Source organism: Danio rerio, chromosome 7 (genome assembly GCF_052040795.2).
Source record: "Danio rerio strain M-AB ecotype USA chromosome 7, GRCz13ab, whole genome shotgun sequence".
NCBI lineage: Eukaryota > Metazoa > Chordata > Actinopteri > Cypriniformes > Danionidae > Danio > Danio rerio.
In genome coordinates this window covers 9270001-9294759 of record NC_141027.1, presented here as the reverse complement: position 1 = coordinate 9294759, position 24759 = coordinate 9270001, and the positions used below count along the sequence as shown (strand labels likewise).

Sequence of the window (24759 nt, the reverse complement as noted above, 5' to 3'; positions counted from 1 at the left end):
TTTATAATTATAATAATAATAATAATAATAATGTTTATAAGTTGGAATCATATTCACAACCCAACACTAAAAAATGCTGGGTACCACACAATCGATTTGTGTTGGGACAACATGAAGGAAAACGGTTAACGTATTAGTTTTGACTAATTTAAGTGTAGTGAACATAAAACAATTAAGTTGTCTTAAAAAACTTCAACAATTGTGTTTCAGCTTATTTTAAATAAGTAGTTTGAGCAAACAGCAAACATCAAGTGAATATTTACTTCACAAGACGCTGTATTACTTTCAGAAGGGCTACTTTTTACTGTGTTTACAACAGATACTTTTACTCTACTTGCACTACATTATATTGGCAAGTAACCATACTTTCACTTAAGCAAGATTTTCTCCAGCACAGCCAAGCGAATGAAATCACGTGCAAATAAAAGTGTTATATGGGGAAGTAGGGCATTTCTCGCAGTGCTGGAAGGCATTTCTTCCTCATCCTTCTCTTTTCTGTGTGTAATAAGCTGAAAATTGCCAGCTAGACACGGAAAATGAGGCGTTTTCAGTGGCGGCCTGGAGAAATGAGGCCATGGCTGGGATGTGTCAGGAATATGCCCACAGAGGTGCCAGGACACGTCGCCTTCACCAAACTCTGTCTGCACATACTTTTACCAGGGAACGACGCCATTGCAGATAGTAGACTTCTGAGATGAGATAAGCAACTTGGCAATGTCTCTCTGCACTGTTAAACCAAGCAATCAAATCAAATCAAAGCCTCTTCCAGTGAATCTTCCAGAAATACAGGACGGTATGTCCTCGATGAGATGCTTCTGAAATCATGACACAGAGCAGTATTTACGGAAAAATTTAACAGAAAATCCAAAGTAAACGCTCAACATATTTATCTCCATGCTAGAAAAACATAAGACTTTAAGCTGTTTGCTCAGCCAGCGTTGGTAGAGGCCGGGCTCAGCGGTACAAAGTTTTAATCCCTAACAAATGGACGTTTTCACCTGGTCCGAATTAATTTTGACTGCGCTGTGCAGATTTTTTTTTTTTGCAAGGCCACCTCCAGCTGTGACCAGACCGAAGCAGGCGCTCTCTTGGGTCTCTTTGTTCCAACTGTTTGTTGTGCATGATGGAAAAAGGACTTGAAAATAAAGTCAGCTTTGGGCCTGGAATGGCAGTGACCTCGGCGGGAGAGTGAAACGGCAAAGTGGGCGGCTCACATGGTGATTAGTATTGCTGTATTTTTCTGCGGCGAGCCAAGAGACACATTAGATTTAGTGGTAATCTGAGTTGGGCTCCTGTTTCCCGAAGCTTCGCTTCCTTGCTGATCTAGGTGCTATCTGTAGGGTTGCTAAAACATAGAAGACAAACTAGACTATCATGAAAAATTTATTTATTTTTATAGAATTTGGTGCGTTTTGGATAAATAATTGAAAGTTTTTATGTGTCGTCACACCATTAAGAGAATTTACACAACTATAAGAGCAACGAATAAGTGCTGTAGGCAAGTTTCAGGTATGTAAAGTGTAAGAAGAAAAACATTAGTCTTTTTATTTTTATAAAGTTAGCGGTAGAACCAGATAAGCAATTGCAGATTAGGAAGGGAAGTGGTGACTAAATAGTTGAGTTTTTAGTCGTTTCTTGAAGACAGCGAGCGACTCTGCTGTTCTGATGCAGTTAGGGAGTTCATTCCACCAACTGGGCAGATTGAGCGTGAGCGTTCGGGAAAGTGATTTCTTCCCTCTTTGGGATGGAACCACGAGGCGACGTTCATTCACAGAACGCAAGTTTCTGGAGGGCACATAAATCTGCAGAAGTGAGAGCAGATAAGGAGCAAAGCCAGAAGTCGCTTTGTAAGCAAACATCAGAGCTTTGAATTTGATGCGAGCAGCAACTGGCAGCCAGTGCAAACGGATGAGTAGCGGAGTGACATGTGCTCTTTTAGGTTCATTAAAGACCACTCGTGCTGCTGGGTTCTGGAGCAGCTGAAGAGGTTTGATAGAGTTAGCTGAAAGCCCCGCTAGTAGAGAGTTGCAATAGTCCAGTCTGGAGAGAACAAGAGCTTGAACAAGGAGTTGAGCTGCATGTTCAGATAACAAGGATCAAATCAAAAGCGAAGTCATTTCTCCTTTCAACCAAAAGCTGAATAATTGTTGTCCAAAAAGGTTATGTAACTAACCAACATGCAACCTTAAAGGGCTCAAGTAACTATTCAAATAAAATGGTCTATACTTGCACAAATGTGTGAGCATTTTACTGACTTTTCCACATGCACATTATCTATTGTAGACGATACTGTTAATGACGATACTACCGCTTACAAACTACAGCAGCACCGGCAGTTTTTTGGTGCCATAGTATCACGATACTACCAGTACCAGTAAACCGTGCAACCCTAGTTACCATGGGCCAACTTTAGTCCGCGGGCCCTAGTTTGGGCATCTCTGATTAAAAGCTTCTAGAGAGGAACGATCAAGTGCCCATGATGTAATTCAAAAGCCTAAATAAGTGAATAAAAAACATGAATCACAAAGTATGGAAAACTGTCAATTTAAATTGTATTTTTTAAAATTGTAAATAACAATAGAGAAAAATAAAACAGCTTTTATGGTATTAACATTTAACCAATGAAACCAGAAAACATCAAAACGGAGAATTAAATCTGAATAGATTTTCTGTAAAGAGCAACTCGTGAGAGAACGACAACCCTTACAGATCAGGTTGAAAAGAGATCCAGTGTGAATCTAAACCATCAGACGGCTTCCTTTCTGCCCTTTACAACTAATCCCAGCTTTCGCTAATCCCCTGACCAGCTTAAACAGTTGCAGGCAAGATGACACCCGCGCGTCCTTTAACACACACATACACAGACACAGTTGAAGTCAGAATTATTAGCCTTCCTGTTTATTTTTTCCTCCAATCTCTGTTTAACAAAGAGAAGATTTTATCAACACATTTCTAAACATAATAGTTTTAGTAACTCATTTCTAATCACCGATTTATTTTATCTTTGCCATGATGACGGAATAATATTTGACTGGATATTTTTCAAGATACTGTATTCAGCTTAAAGTGACATTTAAAGGCTTAACTAGGTTAAAGTTAGGTTAAATAGGCAAGTCATTGTATAACAATGGTTTGTTCTGTACAGTATAAAACAAATATTGTTTAAGGAGGCTAATAATATTGACCTTAAAATGGTTTTAAAACAAATTAAAAACTGCTTTTATTCTAGACGAAATGAAACAAATAAGACTTGCTCCGGAAAAAAAAAATATTAGGACATACTGTGAAAAATTCCTTGCTCAATTAAACGAGATTTAAGAAATATTTGGAACAGAAAACAACAGAGTATAAAAGGAATCAGACAGTGCAGTTCAATACCTTAAGACCTTTTTTAAGACTCTCCATATATCAAGACATTATGACCACTTTAGGTTTTTAACCAGGTTTTTAGTATATTTACTAAATATTAATGAAAGAAATTAATCCAAAACAATAACACAATCCATAAACTAAATAAAAAAAAATCTATTAAATCTAGCTGGCACCTATAGAACTGCAGAAATAATAACGTTGCCTTGATTACTGCAATAAACAAAGCAGATTGATGTCAAATTTAGCAGGATTTTATTCATTTTATAAACTACACAGTATCCTGATATTCGCAGATTTAATTGAGGTAAACTTTAGTATGCAACCATACATTGCATAATCAAAATTTTGATCAAGTTTAATACCTTGCAAAATAGAATTTAAGACTTTTTAATACTTTTTAAGGACCTTAAATTTCTCTGCATTGATTTATCAACTTTTAATACTTTAAGACCCCACGGACATCCTGAACAAATTTACAGGAGGGCGAATAATTCTGACCTCAACTGTATAAGCAGTGCAAAGAGCCGTCACAGAGCAAACCCGATATACCGCCGACACAGGAAGATGAGAAAGTCAACCCAAAGAGCGAGTTCACAGCTGGACAAATGGCAATATCCCGATCAGCTGTCTTAAGCCATGGCAGGCGGACAACATTTCCATTTCTCGCATTTAGAGAATTTTCTCTTGGAAAAGCAACAGGTGCAGAAGCGGCAGGACAGATGGAGAGTGTGCCGAGATATCAAACTGCTCAAATCTGACAATAACAGCAGCAACTACACCAAACACTTATTTCCTGCAGATAAAGAGTCTGTAAACAACAACAACAGCATCAAATGGACACAATAACACTAGAGATTATGCATGACATTTCCCGTATATTGCTTTAGTAGTCCATTTTTTTTGGTCTCACTTTATATTAAGTGGCCTTTAATGGCTATGAAACCCCCCTCTTTTGGTTTAAGTCTACTTCCAAATTAAAAAAAAAAAATGCTTCATGATGGGCGTGAAGCTCTGCGAGCAAAGGCAGGAGTGGGCGTGGCCGGCAGAGCAGCAGAAAAAGAGGAGAGCGAACAACTGGTTGTTGGCTCACAAAATGAGACGGAAACCGTAAGGAGACACATGATTTTATGGTCTTCAAATTTAAAATGCAAAAAAAAAACAAACAAAAAAAAACAGTAATTTAATTTAATGCCCTGCTATAGACGTTATTCATATTTCATATACACACCCACAGTTTGCTTTCTCCACCTGAATCCCGGGTCTGAATGCAGACACAGTGGATAGCAGTGCAGCAGGTCTCTTGCCCTATCTATTCCATCTATCACTGCCGGTAATCTGGAGGATTTTCAACGTGTGTGAAAACAGTGGCACATATATAAGGGAGATGTGTGTGAATGTAGCGAACTCCACTGATAAAAGACAAAGTTTGCCATTCTCCAAATCTCGTACAGCTCTCCTGACAAGAAGGCTTGCTGCAAACCGACAGCTTTGCAGAATCGCATGGAAACAAACACATCGTTATGACCAGGGCTTGACATTAACACCCATCAACCCGCCAAATGCAGGTCGATCTTAGCGGTAAGACAGACACTCCCACTTTTTTTTTACCTGCTTTCTTTTGCATTAACATAGTTTAATTATCATTTTTATACAATAACATTGCTTTAATGGGAGATAACCTCCCCTAATTATGTGTAGGTATCTAGTGATCTGGGACCTTTAGCCAGGACAGATTACTGTGCATATGTTTTGTAAATAAAAGTATAGCGCTCTTCTCAAAGCTACTAAGTAACCAAAGTCAGAACAGCAGTTCTGTGTCTCTCTGCGTCTGCGTGCAGAGAATGCGAGTCTGTGGCAGAGTATTGTCAGTTTCTCGCGAACACAGAACCGGGCCGACCAGGTAAAGTCTGTGTGGGAAGCGCTTATGTTGAATTGGGTCTTACACTGGATTTGCCACGATATGCCATCCATGGTCGAATTGTAGGCTTTTTTTTTGATGAGCCTCACACTATGTGCGACGCCGCCATTCGGTGCCATGCGTTGCTTATTAGCAATGCAATGCATTCAAAACAATGTAAAGATCTTTTGACGTGAAGTAAAGAAACCAGGAACTTAGAGAAGTGCTGCTGTTGACAGCGTCAGCGTGCTACAGTCAAAATAGATTTCCAACATTATATTACACAAATTAGTGTGAAGAGCATGTTGTTTTACCATGGCCGAGTGAGTCATTAAATCAACCTCATTAAAATAAAATCGCACATGAGCGACTAAATAAATGTTCCCGTTTGCACACGTCTATTTTTATTCGCAAATGCGAGCGAAATGGTGCACTGTTGAGCCCTGTCTTGATCATATTTGATGATGATTGATGATCACAGAGAGCTGAACAGATCTTTTAATCCAGGTTGCTTTGCGTACGTCCTTTCTGGTTGATTTGATTATAAACGTTGCAACGGAGACATGCTAATATGTGGCTGTCAATCAATTCGGTGGGCGGGGAAACCACACTTCCATGTCACGTTGCGGTCAGCCTCAAAATGGGAAGGTTTTGGAGTCTATTTTAAGGTCAGGAAATTTAAAAAAAAAAAAGACTTATTGTCTTTATATCACCCCATTATGACTGTGGACACACTATACCTAAACACAGTTCTCTCTAAAATAGCTCCAAATAGATGATTTTCATCATAGTTGCCCTTAGTTATAACTGCAGATCAATGAAAAGTGTGAAATAGCCTACTGTAACGTCTGCAACTATGTAAAATAAATAAATGCAACAAATATGAACATATGCAGACCCTAATGCTGCGTTCACACCAGACGCGGCATGCGCGTCAAGCGCGAGTGATTTACATGTTAAGTCAATGCAAACGCGCGAATAGACATCCTGCAGCGCGATACGCGCGAATGACGCAAATTGCGGGAATGGCGCGGGGCGAATTGAGCGTTTTGCGCATTTGACGCGCTTAACGAGCGTTTCGCGCGAATCTCTCGATTTCGAAAATCTGAACTTCAGCGTACATTCGCGCCGCGTTAACCAATCAGAAGCTTGCTCTTGTGGGGGCGTGATTGTGACGTAGAACCTGTTGTCGGTGTTCCGAGGGAAATCCTCCAGCCTTCACCGACAACAGTTCATCAAACTCGGCTTGGCTCAGTCAGAAGCACCGCTGAAAGCCTCCGTCATCCAGGTTAAGTTTCTGGAGGAGTTTATGAGCTCACAGAGCTGGATGCACCTCTGAAAGAATGTAGTGGACTCAGACACGACCCTAAACATATCAACGCTGTTTTTCAGTCTTCATAAAGCACATACACACTGTTATTTTCTTCATAAAATCCATGTTAGCCATTGAGCTATGAAGCTAGAGTCTTCGGGCAGACAGAAGCCCAGCCCATCACACGAATCCGCGTCTGTTCTGATGTGAATTTGACACGCGAATGAAGCGGGGTTTGACACGCGTATGAAGCGAGTTAACTCAAATGTTCACACGGCTATTTATCCGTGCGTTCTGCGTCTGGTGTGAACACAGCATTACAGTCTCCGATATGTTACCAATTACAGAAAAACTACACACAGCATACATTTAGTCCTTATTTGGGTTCAAAAACAACTCGAAATATCCAGTGCACAGTCAGTGCAAACCTCTCATCTGCATCTTAAATCTACACCAGCACGTGTAACCTCTGTTAGAGAGTAACTCCGTCATTCTCGAGTTCATAATAGTCTAAAAGGGGATGATAATAGTTAAACATGGCAGTTTGTTCATCTTTTAGGTTGCTGAAAGAATCGTTTGCTCCTTTTTTCACACTTCACTCTCACATTTGTCCGTTTCAGAAGGGATGTCAGAACCACTTCAATAATCACGCCCGAGTTAATGTTTATGAGCTCAAGTTCGTTATTTCAAATATAGATGCACGCGAGCTCTCTGGAAAAAGTGAAACCACTCGTGCTTTTCTAATCATACGGGTTTGGGATGACATGAGCGTGAGGAAATGACATAATTCAATATCTGGGTGAAATATTCCTTTTAACGGCTGTAAATCTTTGCACCGGCTGAACCCAACAGACTGGAAACAAATGGTGCATGCTAACAGTTCCCATGCGCTGCCGCCGGCACGGGCTGAAAGATCTGCTGGAGAAAAGCTAAAAGAGGAAGAGAGGGTGTGTGTGTGTGTGTGTGTCTGGGAGCGCTCCGTTTTCGGCCTGTTTGGTCTCACTAAACACAGAGAGAGCCGAGACATGTGCTGACATCAGCAACTCCTGCTTTTCTTTTCTTTCTTTTTTCCCCCAAACTCAAGCCATATCCAACTTAAATGCCTAGCGCATCAGTTGATCTTGGTCATAACCAATACAGTTTATGAATTCTGTAAACAATGAAGATGCTTATTTGTAAATACTTTAAATAAGTGTTTAATGAGCTCACCACTCACAAACCTCTCTTTTAACCCCTTCAGACCCTGTGTTCAATACAATGGACATATTAGTGCATGTCCTGAGCATTTCATCTAATTTAAAGCCTGTACTCTTTATGCATGTATGTATCCTGAGCTCTTATAAAGACACTTGGCAAATAAGGCTCATTCTGATTCTACAGGGGGTGTTTCCAGATCCTTGGCTTTTTCTGTGTCTGATCTCTTGATTCTGGTGTGTTGCTAATTCTCGGTTTCTCTTGAGTTTCTGTGAAGCGGCTCTCAGGCTCTCCCTGATCCTCATTTTGTTCACATTCCTCCGTCTGGCAGGAATGACAGATCCTGTCTGCTGCACACCGGACCCGACGTGATCAAAATAACCCAGCGGCCAAACAGACCATTCACCGCTCAGTAGAGTCCATTCACAAAACCATCTAACACGCCACGCATCTTACTTCTGTTTCAAGCTTTTCTGTGCTCATCCATACAATAATAATTTCATATTGCTCAGCCCACTCGACAGACCATTATTAGCCTCTCGAAGATTTCAGGAATTGTGTGTAAAGTTTGATTTGCTAGAAAAGAAAAATATTGTGGCGGGAATAAATATTTAAGTAATTAACTCCTTAATAGAAACACAATGTATTATATGGGTCATATTATATACTTTACAAATTTTATATACAAAGCACAAAAGTAAAATTTGTTTTATTGCAAAAATGTATACTTTTAAATAAGTATTAATAATATGAATATATAATGTATATTATATATAGTATATTATTATTATTATTATTATTAAATATTAGATATTTAACAGAGAAATAACATTAAAAATAATAAGAAAATATATAAAAATAAATTAATATATAAATTATATATATATATATATATATATATATATATATATATATATATATATATATATATATAACAATAAAAATAAGTAATAATAATAATAATAATAACAACAATAATTAAAAGAGTAAGAAATAAAAACAATACAAAAATAAATACAATAAAATTTAAATAACAAATAACAAATACATAAAACAAACAAATAAATGTAAGAATAAAAATAATAAATAATATAAAAAATTCTAATAATAATAAAATAAAAAATATCTAAAATAATAAATAGAAAAATAAAAAGAAATAAAAAGAATAAATAAAATGTATAGAAAATAAGTTAATTCATTCATTTTCTTTTCGGCTTAGTCCACTGAAATGAACCACCAACTAATCCTGCATGTGTTTTACACAGCAGATGCCCTTCCAGCCGCAACAGAACACTAGGAAACACCCATACATTCTTGCATTTAAATTCAAACACATACATTATGGAAACTTTAGCTTATCCAATTCACCTGTACCGCATGTCTTTAGACTGTTGGGGTAACCAGAACACCCGGATGAAACCCACACCAACACAGGAAGAACATGCAAACTCCACACAAAAATGCCAACTGACCCAGCCGGGGCTCGAACCCGTGACCTTCTAAAAATAAGTAAAGTAAATAAAAAAAGAACAAATAAAAAATAAATCAAAGACAAAAATAAATAAAAAATTAAATAAATAAATATAAATTTTTTTATAAAATAATAAATACAATAAAAATAGATAAATAATAAAGAATAAATAAATAAATAAATAACTAGAGGGAACAAATAAATAAAAAGAACAGTAACTAAGTAAAATAACTAAATAAAAACTAAAAGAATAAATAGATATATAAAAAGAATAAATAAAAAAACAAAAAGAATAGAAAATTTGTCAAATAAATAAATAAAAAGAATGAACATAAATAAAAAGAATGAATAAAAAATAAAAGAATAAATAAAAAATAAAAGAATAAATAAATATAAAAAAATTATAAAAATAGCAAATAAGTAAAATAAATAAAAAGAATAAATAAAAATCTACAATTGATAAAATAATAAATAAAATAAATAAGTAAAATAGATAAATAAAAACAAAGAACAAATAAAAAGAATGAATTAAAATAAAAAAAGAATAAATAAATAAATATAAATAATAAAAAATTTAAATAGATAAAAATGATGATTAGATAAATAAAACAAATATCTAAATAAATAGAAAGAATAGAAAAAAATTAAATAAATCAAATTAACAAATAAATTATATAAATATATATACACACACAGGAGGGATAATAATTATCTTCAACTGTACACAGAATTCAAATAATATAAAATTATAGTACACTGTGGCACTAATTTAAAAAAAAACTATGTGTAATTATGCCTTAACACATCATTGAGTTACACAGAATAAATATATGTGCAAGCAAATGCACATAAGCTAATGTCTACAACAAGCAGTGTGATCAGTTTTGCAGTTTTATTTTTATGTTAACAACCTGATCTGACTGCAGCTGTGTGACTTCACATGATCACAGTAACAGCCAAAAACACTTAGAGTTGCACAACTACATTTCACAAGTCAAATAATAAGCGAAACACGCTGTTATTGTAGACAGGAGATGCTCTGAATTCATTTAAAGCATTCCCACACACAAGCCAAAATACCCAGCAAACAGCCCTGAAACCGATCGAAAGCTAAACAAAGCTATAATCGAGTATGACAGGACTCTTCTTGCACAATTTAGGACAACGCAAACAGCATGAATTTGCAGATATGTGTGTTTTTTGTTCCTCTCCAGTTTAGTCTCGTCTGCATTGACATTCTCTAAGCTGCAGAGGCTCAGCGAGATAAATTCACTACGGTAAACACTTTTATTTTTGTACCTGTTTGACTGTTTATTTCTTTTCTTTTCCTTGAACTAGGTTAAATTAAGTACTCCTCCTAAACTAGCTCCTGTTTTGTTTGTTGTTTTGGATGATCCTTCTACTGAAGACTTATGCTTCTCATGTGGTCGATTAATGAGAACAAAAGAATAAAAGATTTAAGTTTACTCATCTTGAAGTTACAGTGCATCTGGAAAGTATTGATAGTGCTTCAATTTTTCTACATTTGTTTATGTTACAGCCTTATTCCAAAATGGATTAAACTCATTCATTCTTGAGATGTTTCAGCAGCTTCACCTGTGGTAAATTCACTTGATTGGACATGAATTGAAAAGGTATACACCTGTCTATACAAGCGCCCATGGTTGACAGTGCATGTCAAAGCACAAACCAAGTATGAAGACAAAGGAATTGTCTGTAGACCTCCAAGACAGGATTGCCTCAAGGCACTAGGCTGGGGAAGGTTACAGAAACATTTCTGTTGCTCTGAAAGTTCCAGTGAGCACAGTGGCCTCCATCATCCGTAAGTGGAAGATGTTTGGAACCACCAGGACTCTTCCTAGAGCTGGCCGGCCTTCTAAGCAGAGTGATCTGGGGAAGAAGGGCCTTAGTCAGGGAGGTGATCAATAACCCGACGGTCACTCTGTCTGGGCTCCTGCGTTCTTCTGTGGAGAGAGGAGAACCTTACAGAAGGACAAACATCTGTGCAGCGATCCACCAATCAGGCCTGTACGGTAGAGAGAGGCCAGACGGAAGACACTCCCCACCTGGAATTTGCCAAAAGGCATCTAAAGGACTCTCAGACCATAAGAAACTAAATTCTCTGCTCTGATGAGACTAAAACTGTACTCTTTAGAGTGAATGCCAGGCGTTACGTTTGGAGAAAACCAGGCACCGCTCATCACCAGGCTAATACCTATTCACATTACCGAGACATCATAACTTGTCATAAATCTGTAATAAACATAATTGTCATGAGGCGATTATAATTGTGCAATGAATCTTTTTCTCATCCCTTTTTTTCAGCAGAACAAAATTAACTTGTTAAAATTTCTCATTAAAAATGTCATTATTCTGTTAAATAATATTATAACAGCGTTAATATTTACAGACATTTGAATAACAAATTCAATTTGCACCCCTCTAACAGAGAAAGACAAATATTAATGTTGCTGTTATAATATTAAGCCACAGTTACAATAGCCTCATGGCATTCATGTTTATGACAGATTTATGACAAGTCATGCAAAGACCCTGCAAGGCTATTTGTTTAATTTCAAACAATGTCATGTTTGGATATAAAACAACACTAAGTTAATGACACTTAACCTCCTAGTGGCCACATACGTGGACAGCACATTTTAGCTCTTAAGTGGCTGTTTAAAATACTTTGAATGTTTTATATTTCGTTACAGACATATAGTGCCATCCTGCAACTGTTTTACAGCATATGAAATTTCCCAAACACTATTTTTAGCAGTCCAAAATAGGAAAAGAATGTTGTTTTTACTCTCTGATGGTCGAAATATTTTCCAAAAATATGTATGTGTTAATGAATGCATTAAAAAAACAGTCAGAAAAAAAGTGTTTTATGTATTCGGACCATGAGTGCACATATATTGACATCATTTTTCCCTAAAAGTGCATCATATCAAAAATTGATTCTTAGGTTTTTACTCTAATTAGGTTCGATTAAGCCCAAATAGCTAAGAAAAATTTTAAAAATGCATGTAAAAAACACCTTGGACCTTAAGAGGTTAATTTTGCCATAAGCATGGTCACTAATTTCTCAAAAACAGTGTCGACACATTGACCAGTAGCTCCTTTATTCATTTTAATGATGGCATTCATTTTGTCAAGAAAAAAAAGCTAATTTCAGTGAAAGTAAATATTAATGACCCTCCAGATTTCTTTTGTGATTGTAAAAAGGGTTGGAAATTCTTCAAGTGGATGCACAACATAAGTTGTTATAAATCTGTCATAAACATGATTACCATGAAGCCAATATAGCAGTGAGACGAATAGTTTCTTATTACATTTCAGTAGAACAAAATTAAATTTCTGTTAAAATTTCTGAGTAAAAGTGTCATTACTCAGTATCAGAATGGCATAAGGTAATATTTGATCTTATGTCAATTGGAATATTTTACCAACTGGTCAAGGGGAAAAAGTGATGATTTTTATCACATCTGGACTTTCCTTGAATATGTAGGTCCCAGGAGTTCAGGTACATTTTTGCAAAACCTTAGATCACATAAACCTTGGTTAATATATGTATTCTTCTATTATTTTTATCATTATTACTTTTTAAATTTATGTTTTCTTTTTGATCTTCATTATGTGCTGTGATGTTGAAAAATTTTGTAATCTGTGATTGTTCTGTTGTTTTGTTAAAATAAAGGCAATATATATATATATATATATATATATATATATATATATATATATATATATATATATATATATATATATATAATGAATATATATATATAAAGCGTCTGTGAATATAGAATTTAAATACTTTAAAAATGTTAATAAATTGATGATGTGCACTATGAAAAAAAAAAAAAAAAAAGTGTCATTACTCTGTCAAGTAATTTCATAAGAGTGTTGCTAATGTTTAAGGACATTTGAATGACAAATTCAAATGCACCCCAGTAATTGAGGAGGAAAAATATGAATGATGCTGTTATAAAATTTAGCCACAGTTATAATAACCTCATGACATTCATGTTTATGACAGATTTATGACAAGTCATACAAAGACACTGACAAGTTTGTTTAATTTTAAACAATGTCATCTTTGCATCTAAAATGACATGACCAAGTGAACGACTCTAAATGTTGTGATAAGCATGAATGAAATCTCCTTCATATTCATGCATCATGTCAGAATTATAAAGGTTATGACAGTCTAATGAACACCCCTTTCATGTAAAGTGTTACCAGAAAAAAAGTCACTTTAATTTTCACAAAAACAGTGTCGACACATTGACCAACAGCTCCTTTATTCAATATAATGATGCATTTGACGAGAAAAAAACAGCAGCTTTCAGCGCAAATAAATATTAACGACCCACCAGATTCCCTATTGTGATTTTAAAGTGGTCGGAAATTCTCCAAGTGGATGCATTTAACTGCATTTGGTAGCAACTCAAGACGCCCGCCAAACTCACTTCATGAGGAATACAATAACAAATAAATAAATCTGCATTAAAAATTGTGCATTTAAAAGAGTTGACTCTGCTTCTGACTGGACGAACCAGGGTGAAAAAGAAAGAAATGAAGAAGGAAAGAAAGAAAGAAAGAAAGCAAGCGACCGTGCCAAAGGAGAAAAAACTAGCCCAAACAGGAAAAGGTAGCTGCTGGATTGCCCTTGGAGAGAGCTGTGCAGCTCTTAATAAGCCTGCTGGTGGAAATGAGGGGTTCAAATGGCACGCTAATGGACTTCCTCTAAAAGAAAAAGTGTCAAACGGCAACAAACAGCAGTGAACACGGCCAACAAGCCACCCACTGAAGCCAGGGAACACAAAGAGACTGCCAATGAGGCGTTATCTCCTGCTATTGATATCTGATGACACTGTAATTCACTAAGAGGCAAGACGAGCGTTTGAACAAGAAGATTTCACACACATTGACTTCAGAGATCTTAAAAGACCCGGTTAAAATCTCAAGCATGAATCATCGGAAATGAGGCTGAATGCGGGGATGTTTTTTTAACCCTTGGGTCAAATATGGACAAACCCAACATTGGGTTAGTTTGTTCAATTAAATTTAAATCACACCTTTTAACCCAGCGCTTGATTTGTCCATATATTTATTTAATTTTAAAAAGTTTTTTAAAGTTAACTACACTCATCGGCCACTTTATTAGGTACACCTGTCCAAATGCTCGTTAACGCAAAAATAATCAGTGAGCGGAGAAAATATCCAGTGAGCAGCAATTCTGTGGGTGCAAATGCTTGTTAATGCAAGAGGTCAGAGGAGAATAGCCAGACAGGTTACAGCTGACAGAAAGGCAACAGTAACTCAAATAAGCACTCGTTACAACCAAGGTCTGCAGAAGAGCATCTCTATACACACAACACGTCCAACCTTGAGGCGGATGGGCTACAGCAGCAGAAGACCATTCTGCCTTATATTAATGGTTCAGGCTGGTGGTGGTGGTGGTGTAATGATGTGGGGGATATTTTTGGGCACACTTTGGGTCAATTAGTTCCAAATGAGCATTGTGTCAACGCTACAGCCTGCCTGAGTATTGTTGCTGACAATGTGCATCACTCTTACGACCACAGTGTACCCATCTTCTGACGGCTACTTCCAGCAGGATAATGTTCAATCCAATAGAGCATATTTCGGATGTGATGTAACAGGAGATTTGCATCAAAGATCCTCAGCCAACAAATCTTGCTCAAAATCATGTCAATATGGAGCAAAATCTCTGAGAAATATTTCCAGTAGCTAGTTGAATCTATGCCACGAAAGATTAAGGCAGTTCTGAAGGCTAAAGGGGGTCCAAATCGGTACTAGTAAGGTGTACCTAATAAAGTGGCCGGTAAGTGTATATATTTTTATTAATAATATTTTTCAAAATATAAGTATTTAAAAAAATGTACTTCATGAATAAAATCTTAAGAAATACATTACATCAAATATAAATATATTTTTAAAATATATAAATAAAAGTTCATAAACAGCCATGTTAAAAATATATATTTTGGAAACTTTCATTTAATATAAACTTTTTTACTTAATTAAGCAACAAGAAAGTCAGCATAAAAATGATACTATCTACAGTCTGTGGTTGTCTGTAAACATTGCTGACACTTGCTGTTTTAGGAAACAATTGTATTAAAAATATAATTAAGAATTGTATTTAATTAATGAGATACATTTAAATATCAACATTTTTCATAACTCATATTTAATTATTAAAGTAAATTAATTAATAATAAAATAAAATTAGGAAAGATCTGTGTCATTACAGGAAGAGGCCATAACCAGCAAACACTGCAGCCTTTAAATGATAATATCAACAGTCTGTGGTCGGCTTTCAACGTTGCTCTCACTTCCTCTTCGCCAAGCAGTTCAGCAAGACCCAAATATTAAGTTTAAAACGAACAATATTACATCACAACATGCATTACCCAAGTCTCTTGCAAACTCAAAACGGCTATATTACATGAACCGTTGCTACACAAGCATACCATCAGATGTAAAGGAAAGCATACATGACTTCCAGCTAACGAAAAACACATCCAAATCTACACAGAACTCATTCACTCAAGTCCCCAATAACAGGCCAGTGTCCTGAAAGGTAGACTGAGTTCAGCAACAAACATCCGAGTGTATAACTGAGGGTTTAAGGCTCAGGGTTGAGGGATTTTCAAGCACGAGGAGATCAGTGAGCAGGTCGGTTCCTCCAGCATTCCTGAAAAGACGCTCACAGCAGGACAAAAACACAGAGGAGGCGCTGCGTTTGGGGATTTAAAGTCACAATCTGTAGATCATGACATTCTTCAGCCACACTGAAACAGACTGTGCTCTGTTTGGCACGGTTATTGATCTGAACTGAATCAACATTAAACAGAGCCAAGCTGATAAACGACACTCTTGTGTTCTGTAGGGAATCTGAGAACATTTTCGTCACTGATACAGAAATGTTTTAATTTGTCCTGCTTTGAAACAGTATGTAGTATTTAGAAAGAAACATAACTTCATGTTTTGCCCCCATAAGCAATAGCGAAAAATCGATTATGTAATTTTCTAAATGCATCAGTATCTTCTCTTGAACATTTTTAACAGCAGGCTTAACTCTAGACTAGTCTTTTAACAGCAGATAGTGTTCTAGGCTAGTTTTTTGACAGCAGATGGTGATCTAGGCTAGTTTTTTTTAACAGCAGATATGCTAGCTTTAAAAGCAGATGGCTCTCTAGGCTAGTTTTATAACAGCAGATGGTGCTCTAGACTAGTTTTTCAACAACAGATGGCACTCTAGGCTAGTTTTTTAACAACAGATAGTGCTCTAGACTAGTTTTTCAACAACAGATGGCGCTCTAGGCTAGTTTTTACAGCAGATGGTGCTCTAGACTAGTTTTTTGACAGCAGATAGGCTAGCTTTAAAAGCAGATGGTGCTCTAGGCTAGTCTTTAAACAGCAGATGGTGCTCTAGGTTAGTTTTTCCACAACAGATGGCGCTCTAGGCTAGTTTTTAACGGCAGATGGCGCTCTAGGCTGGTTTTTAACAGCAGATGGTGTTTTAGGCTAGTTTTTTGACAGCAGGTAGCGCTTTAGGCTAATTTTTTAACAGCAGATGGTGCTCTATGCTACTTTTTTTACCAACAGATGGCACTTTAGGCTAGTTTTTTTGACAGCAGATGGCGCCCTAGGCTACTTTTTTAACAGCAGATGGGCTAGTTTTAAAAGCACATGATGCTCTAGGCTAGTTTTTTTTACAGCAGATGTTTCTCTAAGCTTGCTTTTTAACAGCAGATTGTGCTCTAGGCTAGTTTTTAAACAACAGATGGCATTCTAGGCTACTTTTTTAACATCAGATAGGCTAGTTTTAAAAGAAGATGGTGCTCTAGGCTGTTTTTTTAAAGGGCCATGAAACCCCCTCGTTTCAGCAGGGTGTTTTCACACCTCTTCTTTGGAAAAAGTCAGAAAAGTGGGCGTGTCCAGCTCTGTTTAGGGGGGAGTGTCGGAGAAACTAAAGTGGGAGGGTGTGGGAGTGTCTATTTGGGCACGCGCGAGTTTCAGTCAAAATACACAGGAGAAAGGGATGGTGTTTAACCTACATGGACATCTGTAGTCGAATTATTTGCCAAATTATTAAATGTTGGACTTTAACTGCAGTTCGGCTCTTTCATTCAGGGAATTCATTCATGCCCCCCGCGACAAATGAGATATTTGATTCGAAGATCTGCTCTAAGCGTGTATTTTTCATGCAATGTTTGATACCGCACGACGAATGAGAGAAAAAAAACTCCGCATTTCCCGGAAACTTAGATGCACACGGCAGGTAGCGTCAGAAAGCCGCGTGTGTTATTCCGGTCACAAAATGCGGTGCTAACATGTTTGCACTCAATGCAATAATTAACTTATTTGATACGAACAAACTGAATATGCAAAGAGCACTGGTCGCTCACTTACCAAATCTGTAGAGACAGGACAATCACCAGCAACTAGAGCCGCGTCTTTATGAAGAGAAGATTACATCCGGAATCCGGATTTCAGCGTTTGCAGATGAGAACAACTCTCAGGTAAACGATAATCCCCCACGTAAATTATTGTTGTCGAGCGTCGCGTACACTGTAATCCACACGTGATCCAGATGAGCTCTCACAGAGAGAAAATGAAAACGAAACTTAATGGCAGCAAACTGTAAAAGCAACACTTCACGCTTGTTTTGCCAACACAACGTGGCGTCTCTGTGGTGTAAAGACGGTGACACTAATGAATATTAATGAAGTTGCACAATAGAGCGCGCTGATTGGTTTGAACCAAGCCTTACTCATGCATTAATGCATCACACTGTAAGACGTAATAAGGCACACTCTGGCACAGACGTCCAGTCTGCACGCTGGAATACACGCTATTATCTCATGACCGTGACGCAGCTTCAAAAATTCGTTTCAAACAGGAAGAACGAATTTGCTTGAAATAACGCAAAAACAACCAATTTACACTTTTTAGTGAAATATAGGTGTCCTAATAGTGTTTTTAGCAGTGTGGGACACATATACGACTGTCAACAGCTCAAAAAATGTGTTTTGGTGTTTCGTGACCCTTTAACAGCAGATTGTGCTCTAGGCTAGTTTTTAAACAACAGATGGCACTCTAGGCTAGTTTTTTAACAACAGATGGTGCTCTAGACTAGTTTTTCAACAAGAGATGGCGCTCTAGGCTAGTTTTTACAGCAGACGGTGCTCTAGACTAGTTTTTTGACAGGAGATAGGCTAGCTTTAAAAGCAGATGGTGCTCTAGGCTAGTTTTTAAACAGCAGATGGTGCTCTAGGTTAGTTTTTAAACAACAGATGGCGCTCTAGGCTACTTTTTTTAACAGCAGATGGTCTAGTTTTAAAAGCACATGATGCTCTAGGCCAGTTTTTTTTTTTAACAGCAGATGGTTCTCTAGGCTTGCTTTTTAACAGTAGATGGTGCTCTAGGCTAGTTTTTAAACAAGAGATGGCATTCTAGGCTACTTTTTTAACATCAGATAGGCTAGTTTTAAAAGAAGATGGTGCTCTAGGCTGTTTTTTTAACAGAAGATGCTGCTCTAGGCTGTTTTTTTTAACAGCAGATGGCACTCTAGGCTAGTTTTAACAGCGGATGGCACTGTAGGCTAGTTCTGTATTTTTTTAAATACAAGTTGGCTTTTATATCATGAGATTAATGTAAATAGTTTACCAAGAACACACTTATAATTCACTTAAACCATTCCTAACCTAATTATTAATTAATAATTATTATTAATCACTGGGGGCTGGCTCCAAAACAGAACAAATTTCCATAGACTTCAATGTTACAATGAGCAACATTACAGCAGAAAAAAAAGGTGTTTACAAACTGGTACAAAAATCGTTTTGCTGTATATAGCTATTTCTAACCTTCACGACAACTGTGAAAACTCCTCTGCTTAAATTATATATTTTTAACTAATACATTGATGCTACAGTAAAAATTTGATAGTGATTTTCAAAAATTCATCGCTATCCTCATGAATTAATTCAGAGTTTATTTTTCAACAGCAGACAGCGCTCTAGGTTAGTTTTAACAGCAGACAGCGCTCTAGGTTAGTTTTAATATCTAGGCAAGGTTTAACAGCAGATGGAGCTCTAGGCTAGTTTTTAACCCGCAGATGTAACTCTAGACTACTTTTACCCAGCAAACGGCCCTCTAAGCTAGTATTTAACCTGCAAACGGTGCTCTAGGTTAGCTTATTACCAGCTGATGGAAATCTAGTACAATTTTTAACCAACTGATAGTGATCTAGGCTAATTTTTACCAGCAGATGGCGCTCTAGGCAGTTTTGAAAAGCAGATGACAGCCTATGGTAGTTAAAAACCCAACATGCAATCCAAAGTTTTGTAAACACCCTAAAGCACTTTTGTTTCCAGAGAAAGGCACACTTAGACTTCCATGGTATCACAATGGGTGTTAACAACTTTTACTAAAACTGATATTCAGTTAACACTGGTAGTCAATATGAACAGTATATAATGTCAGCGTTTTGTCAGGTGCCTTTAAACATGGTCTATACTGTAGTTGAAGCTGAAACTGGATAAACTTTGTCTGCGTTGACATTATTCAATTCAATTCATCAGTGTTTCTATAGTGCTTTTACAATGCAGATTGTGTCAAAAACGTTTATCTTGGATGAAGTTTTATTAAACTAAACCTGCTTTAGTCCAGTTTTCAAAGATGAAGTTCAGTTTAGTTCAGTAAAGTGTAATGCATGATGCCGTTTTCTGCACTGGAACAAAGCAGCGTTTACAATTTTGGCCATATGTGTTTGGTTTCCGGCATGCATTGTAAGCATCGACCAATGACAACAGACCGGGTTAATCATTAACCATTTAGAATAGAGTAGACTCCTGAAAATTCGGATTAATAAAGATTGGATCCTTGTCCAAACTGTTTCAGAAACCTGATGCTGTAATGGATTTTTTGAGGAAAACAAACCAAATCTTAGATCAAACTAGGGCTGGATAAGTGTCTCCAAAAATGATTATCACAATCATAGTCCTTGCAATATCCACATTATTGTATGTAAACAAACATATTTTATGTGTTGCATGGACATATGTCCCCCCTCCCCAGTAGGGTGCTGTTCTGCTATTAGCTAGAGCAGCCCAAAGGTCAACCCGAATCTTAAAATTAACCAACCCAAATTTTCAACCCGAAAATTAACACAAATGGTAGAGATAATAATCAGAATCAATAATAATCAGAATATCTGTTAAGGTTTTCGCTCATTCATAGCGTTGTAAAGTCTAAATAATAGATTTTTGTTGTTGTTGTTGTTGGCAGAATTAGATTTAAATAGATGAGAAAAATATCTCTCACCTGTTCATTTTACAAGATCATTACATGTAAATGATTTAAAACAAACAGCGTTTCTCTAGGGATGTTATTTCTCCAGAAATGTCATCAAAATGCTCAACAAAATCACACATTACATATTTCCACCGCACTAATAAAGTAAAACTATTAAAGGAGACCTCAAAGCAAAACTTAGGAAGCTTAAAACAAGCATAATTGGGAAGCTTAATAAAAAAAAGACCTGTTGTTCGTCCAAGTGCGTCCAATCAAAAGCAAAATCTTACATTTAACCTCCACTTCAGTCTGATGCGTCAGAGCTGAGTGCAAAACCAGCCCTTTGCAAACAAGAGCCATTTTTCCCAGCAGCTCAGGTCATTCCCTGCATCAGCTGATGACTGCGTGTACACGCGTTTCCTCCATCTCCCTTAAAGATTACAGTGAAGAACACAAAAACCCTCAAACTAATTGAATAAGAGCAGTGGTGGAAAGCGAAGTGCACTGGGGAGGTAAAAATAGCAGCGAGCCAGTGCTACAAAGGCGCTCTTGTTGGAGGGTTTCTCGAAAACACGGAGGGCAGAAAGAGACAGAGAGACACTTATAAAGATAGCGCGGGTGCGACGGCATCTCTCAGAGGGAGGAGCCGCGTGTCAGACCTGTAGGAAACAGATGCTGTGGCTTTGCATTTGCATTAGCTGTACTTTGGCATGTTTTTGGACGGTTGGCATGGAACTGGCGAACCACAAAAACTCCACTCAAGCCTCACAGTGCACCATTCCAATGCTTACTGTGGCATACAAATCCTGCTTTACGCCAACTATATGCAGAGAAAATACTCGAAGTCAAAGCAAATTCTTTCATGCTTTTTTGTATTAAAATTTGATCGACATTTAACAGAGCAAACAACGCCACTCGGGTAAACTACATATTACAAATGCATTCAACAGCTTGAGGTCAGAAAAATTTATTTTTTAATCCTTAGTGCTTTTTAAACATGAAAATGTTCACCCTAGGTCATCCTAAACCCAGGATAAATTAAAGAGCCCATATTATGGGTTTTTGAAAATTCCCCTCCATGTAGTGTGTAACACAGCTCTAAGTGAAGTGAAGTATCCAGCTAAGGCTTAAATCTGTAAGAATACAGTGTTTAAAACTGTTGATTCATCTATAAAAGAGTCGATTCATAGTGCTTCAAACGAGTCGCCTTGATACCGACTCATTAGGTGTTTCGCCATGACGTACGAACGAAACAAAGTTTTTCACGTGCACGCGCAAACCCGGGAGATTTCAAACCTGAGGCCCTGCCCTCTGACGCAGTAACCCAGACACACACACACACACACACACCCACAAACACACGCACACAAACATGCCGGTCGATTGAAGTCACACTGCAGATGGATATATTGAGTCTCTACCCAAAGATGAAACCTCAGCATTATAGCCAAGCAGTTGGAAACTACTGGAAACTTCTGGAAGCTACATGCTACAAAGAATACTTCATCTGCGTTTGTTAAAGGAAGGATCAGTAACTTACTGATGGACATCAGGATGGGTTTCTTCCATTTCTCAAGTGTAAGTACGTGCGGTTAAAGTTGTTGCCTCGTTGACTCTAGCTTGCAAATGTATTTAGTTGTGATTTGTTACTTGTAACCGAGTGTACTGTATCAGGTTAACTGGCTATATTCTCTTATCGCGTGCAAAGTCACGTTAAAAACGCGACGCGTGCTGCTTTGTTTATGGAGCTCCGTGGTAACGTTAGAGGTGTGCATACCCGCGGCTGTCCCCGCGCCAGATTTCTGCGGCGCGGGAATAAATTTCCGAATAAATCGCCGGAGCGGTCGGTAACGGGTTTGATTTGGGACGGGAGCGGGCTGCCTGAGAAAGAGAAAGATGTGTCTGCTTGGTGCTTGTGTGTTAGTGCGCACGCGCGCGTATGAGAGAGAGAGAGAGAGAGAGAGAGAGAGAGAGAGAGAGAGAGAGAGAGAGAGAGAGAGAGAGAGAGAGAGAGAGAGAGAGAGAGAGAGAGAGAGAGAGAGAGAGAGAGAGAGAGAGAGAGAGAGAGAGAGAGAGAGAGAGAGAGAGAGAGAGAGAGAGAGAGAGAGAGCGAGCGAGCGAGCGAGCGAGAGCTTTATGCTTGGTGCTGTGTGTGTGTTTATACAGATTTTCGGTTTTGTTCTCCCCCGCTCTTTAGCGGGATCGGGCGCGGCGGGCAGAATACGGGGCGGGTTCTAAGGCTAAAACCTGGCGGGTGCGGGCGGAAGCGGGAGCGTTCTCGTCCGGAGGTGTGTGTGTGTGTTTGTGTGTGTGTGGCAGCTAAAATCCACGCCTACACTATCTAGCGTGTATGAACTGTGATTACTTTTTAAATTGCTGATTAGCTATTGGCCATTTCACTCTCTGACTGAAGGCAGTCGACCAATCGCGACAGACTGTCATCGGTCCAATCAGCGCAGATTAGCTTCGCGCTAAGGAGGGGTTTGGGAACAAATGAATCACTGAACGATTCATACAGGAGTCGCTGGGATAATTAGGTAAAAATAAATGCAGATTATAAGACCATGAAAGTGTTTTTTGACCTTGCATGCATATTAGACTGTTGTTGGAGACCCTTACAACCAAGATATGACCCTATTTCATGTATAATATGGGCTCTTTAAATCCTGGGTTATCTGTAGTCCCTCACAGAAAATGTGTGCACATATTTTACATACATTTATATATATTGTTACCAAACACTTGGTTCTATAATTGCATTTGCATGAAAAACATTAAAGGCTAAAAAGTTTTCCACATGTAAAATTTTGGTTACTATACTATCAAAATCCTTAAAATCAGCAGATTTTGTACAAAATTCTGCATGGATATAGTAAAAAAATGCAACATAACTCTATAAGATATACACATCTTAGATGCAGAATAGCTAGTTCATGCTTTTATGACCTCTTGGTAGGATTACTGTTATGCTCTGTTCGCAGATTGTAATGCATCCACTGTAATAAACTTCAGTTTCCTATAAACTTCTGGTAGTACCCAGAATAGCAAAGTCTTCAAAAGGAGCGCTCTCATACATGGCTCCTAAACAATGAGCCCCTGACATTATCAGGGAGGCTATTCGAGAGACACGTTCTCAGTTTAAAACTAGATTTAAACATTTTTAGTTCACCTTTTGTGAGGCTGCTTTGGAATGATAATTATTATGAAATGCACTAACAAGCGATTGTAATTGTATTTGCATTGCAAACCTTAAAGGCTAAAAGTTTTAGCTACTATCTTCTCAAAATCATTATGCATAAATCTGCCCATTTTGTACAAAATTCTGCACAGATATAGCAACAAATACAACATACCTATATAAGATATACACATCTTCCATTCAGAAAAGCTAGTTCATGCTTTTATGACCTCTAAGATGGATTACTGTAATGCTCTGTCAGCTGGTTATAATGCATCCACTATTAATACACTTCAGTTAGTGCAAAATGCAGTTGCCATTCCTACCACAATTCCATCTTACTTCCACTTGCTGCTTGTAAAGTTCCATATTGATTATAAAATATTGCTTCTTACCTACAAACTCAGGGCTTCTGGTAGTTCACAGAATTAAGGGTGTCACGATCCTCTAAATCCTCGATTCGATTACATTTTCGATTCTAAAGGCACGATTAGATTTTCGATTATGAATAATTAATTAATTAATGACCAATTAATTATTTGTAGCCTACCGTTTAAACTACCTGACCTGTATGGTCTTTGTTTTACCCATAAACAAATCATACAGTAAATGAATAAAGGCAATATACACACATAATTACCACCTGTCAATCACTATTTTCAGCGGGACTCGTGAATAGGCAGTGATCTGTGTCGTTATAATGGCGTCGGTAAAAAAAGACGCACAACCAACAGGAACCAGCCAACAGTATCTGAGGTGTTCGCTAAAATGACAAAGTACAAGTGAGTGAAAGACTGAAGCAGTCCTCTGACTGCCTGGACCTGCTCTCTCGAGCGCATGGCTGTGTGTGTGTCAGAGGTAGAGAGGAAGGAGGGCTGCTCAGAAGTGCTACACGCCACTGTGGATGTCAAATCGTTGTCGTTCTAAAATGCCATTTAAAAACAAAGACAGTGTAAACAGGGCCTGAGTGTGTACTTTTCGCGAGTGGATTTGCAACG

General features: G+C 37.6%; 2 protein-coding genes and 1 long non-coding RNA gene across 3 annotated transcripts in view; 1 reads left to right on the top strand and 2 right to left on the bottom strand.

The window, feature by feature from the left end:
• pcsk6 (proprotein convertase subtilisin/kexin type 6) overlaps positions 1–24759 on the bottom strand; it is an 884625-nt gene that overhangs the window by 584739 nt on the left and 275127 nt on the right. The window lies entirely within an intron of this gene.
• Positions 1–24759, bottom strand: part of chsy1 (chondroitin sulfate synthase 1) — a 182850-nt gene that overhangs the window by 114423 nt on the left and 43668 nt on the right.
• LOC147843021 (uncharacterized) overlaps positions 16441–24759 on the top strand; it is a 9420-nt gene continuing 1101 nt past the window's right edge. The window contains exons 1-4 of the long non-coding RNA XR_015495343.1: positions 16441–17040; positions 18551–19390; positions 19453–21628; positions 23265–24759. The exon at positions 23265–24759 is cut by the window's right edge and continues 1101 nt beyond it. This is a non-coding gene — a long non-coding RNA (uncharacterized LOC147843021). The remainder of the gene's footprint in view (positions 17041–18550; positions 19391–19452; positions 21629–23264) is intronic.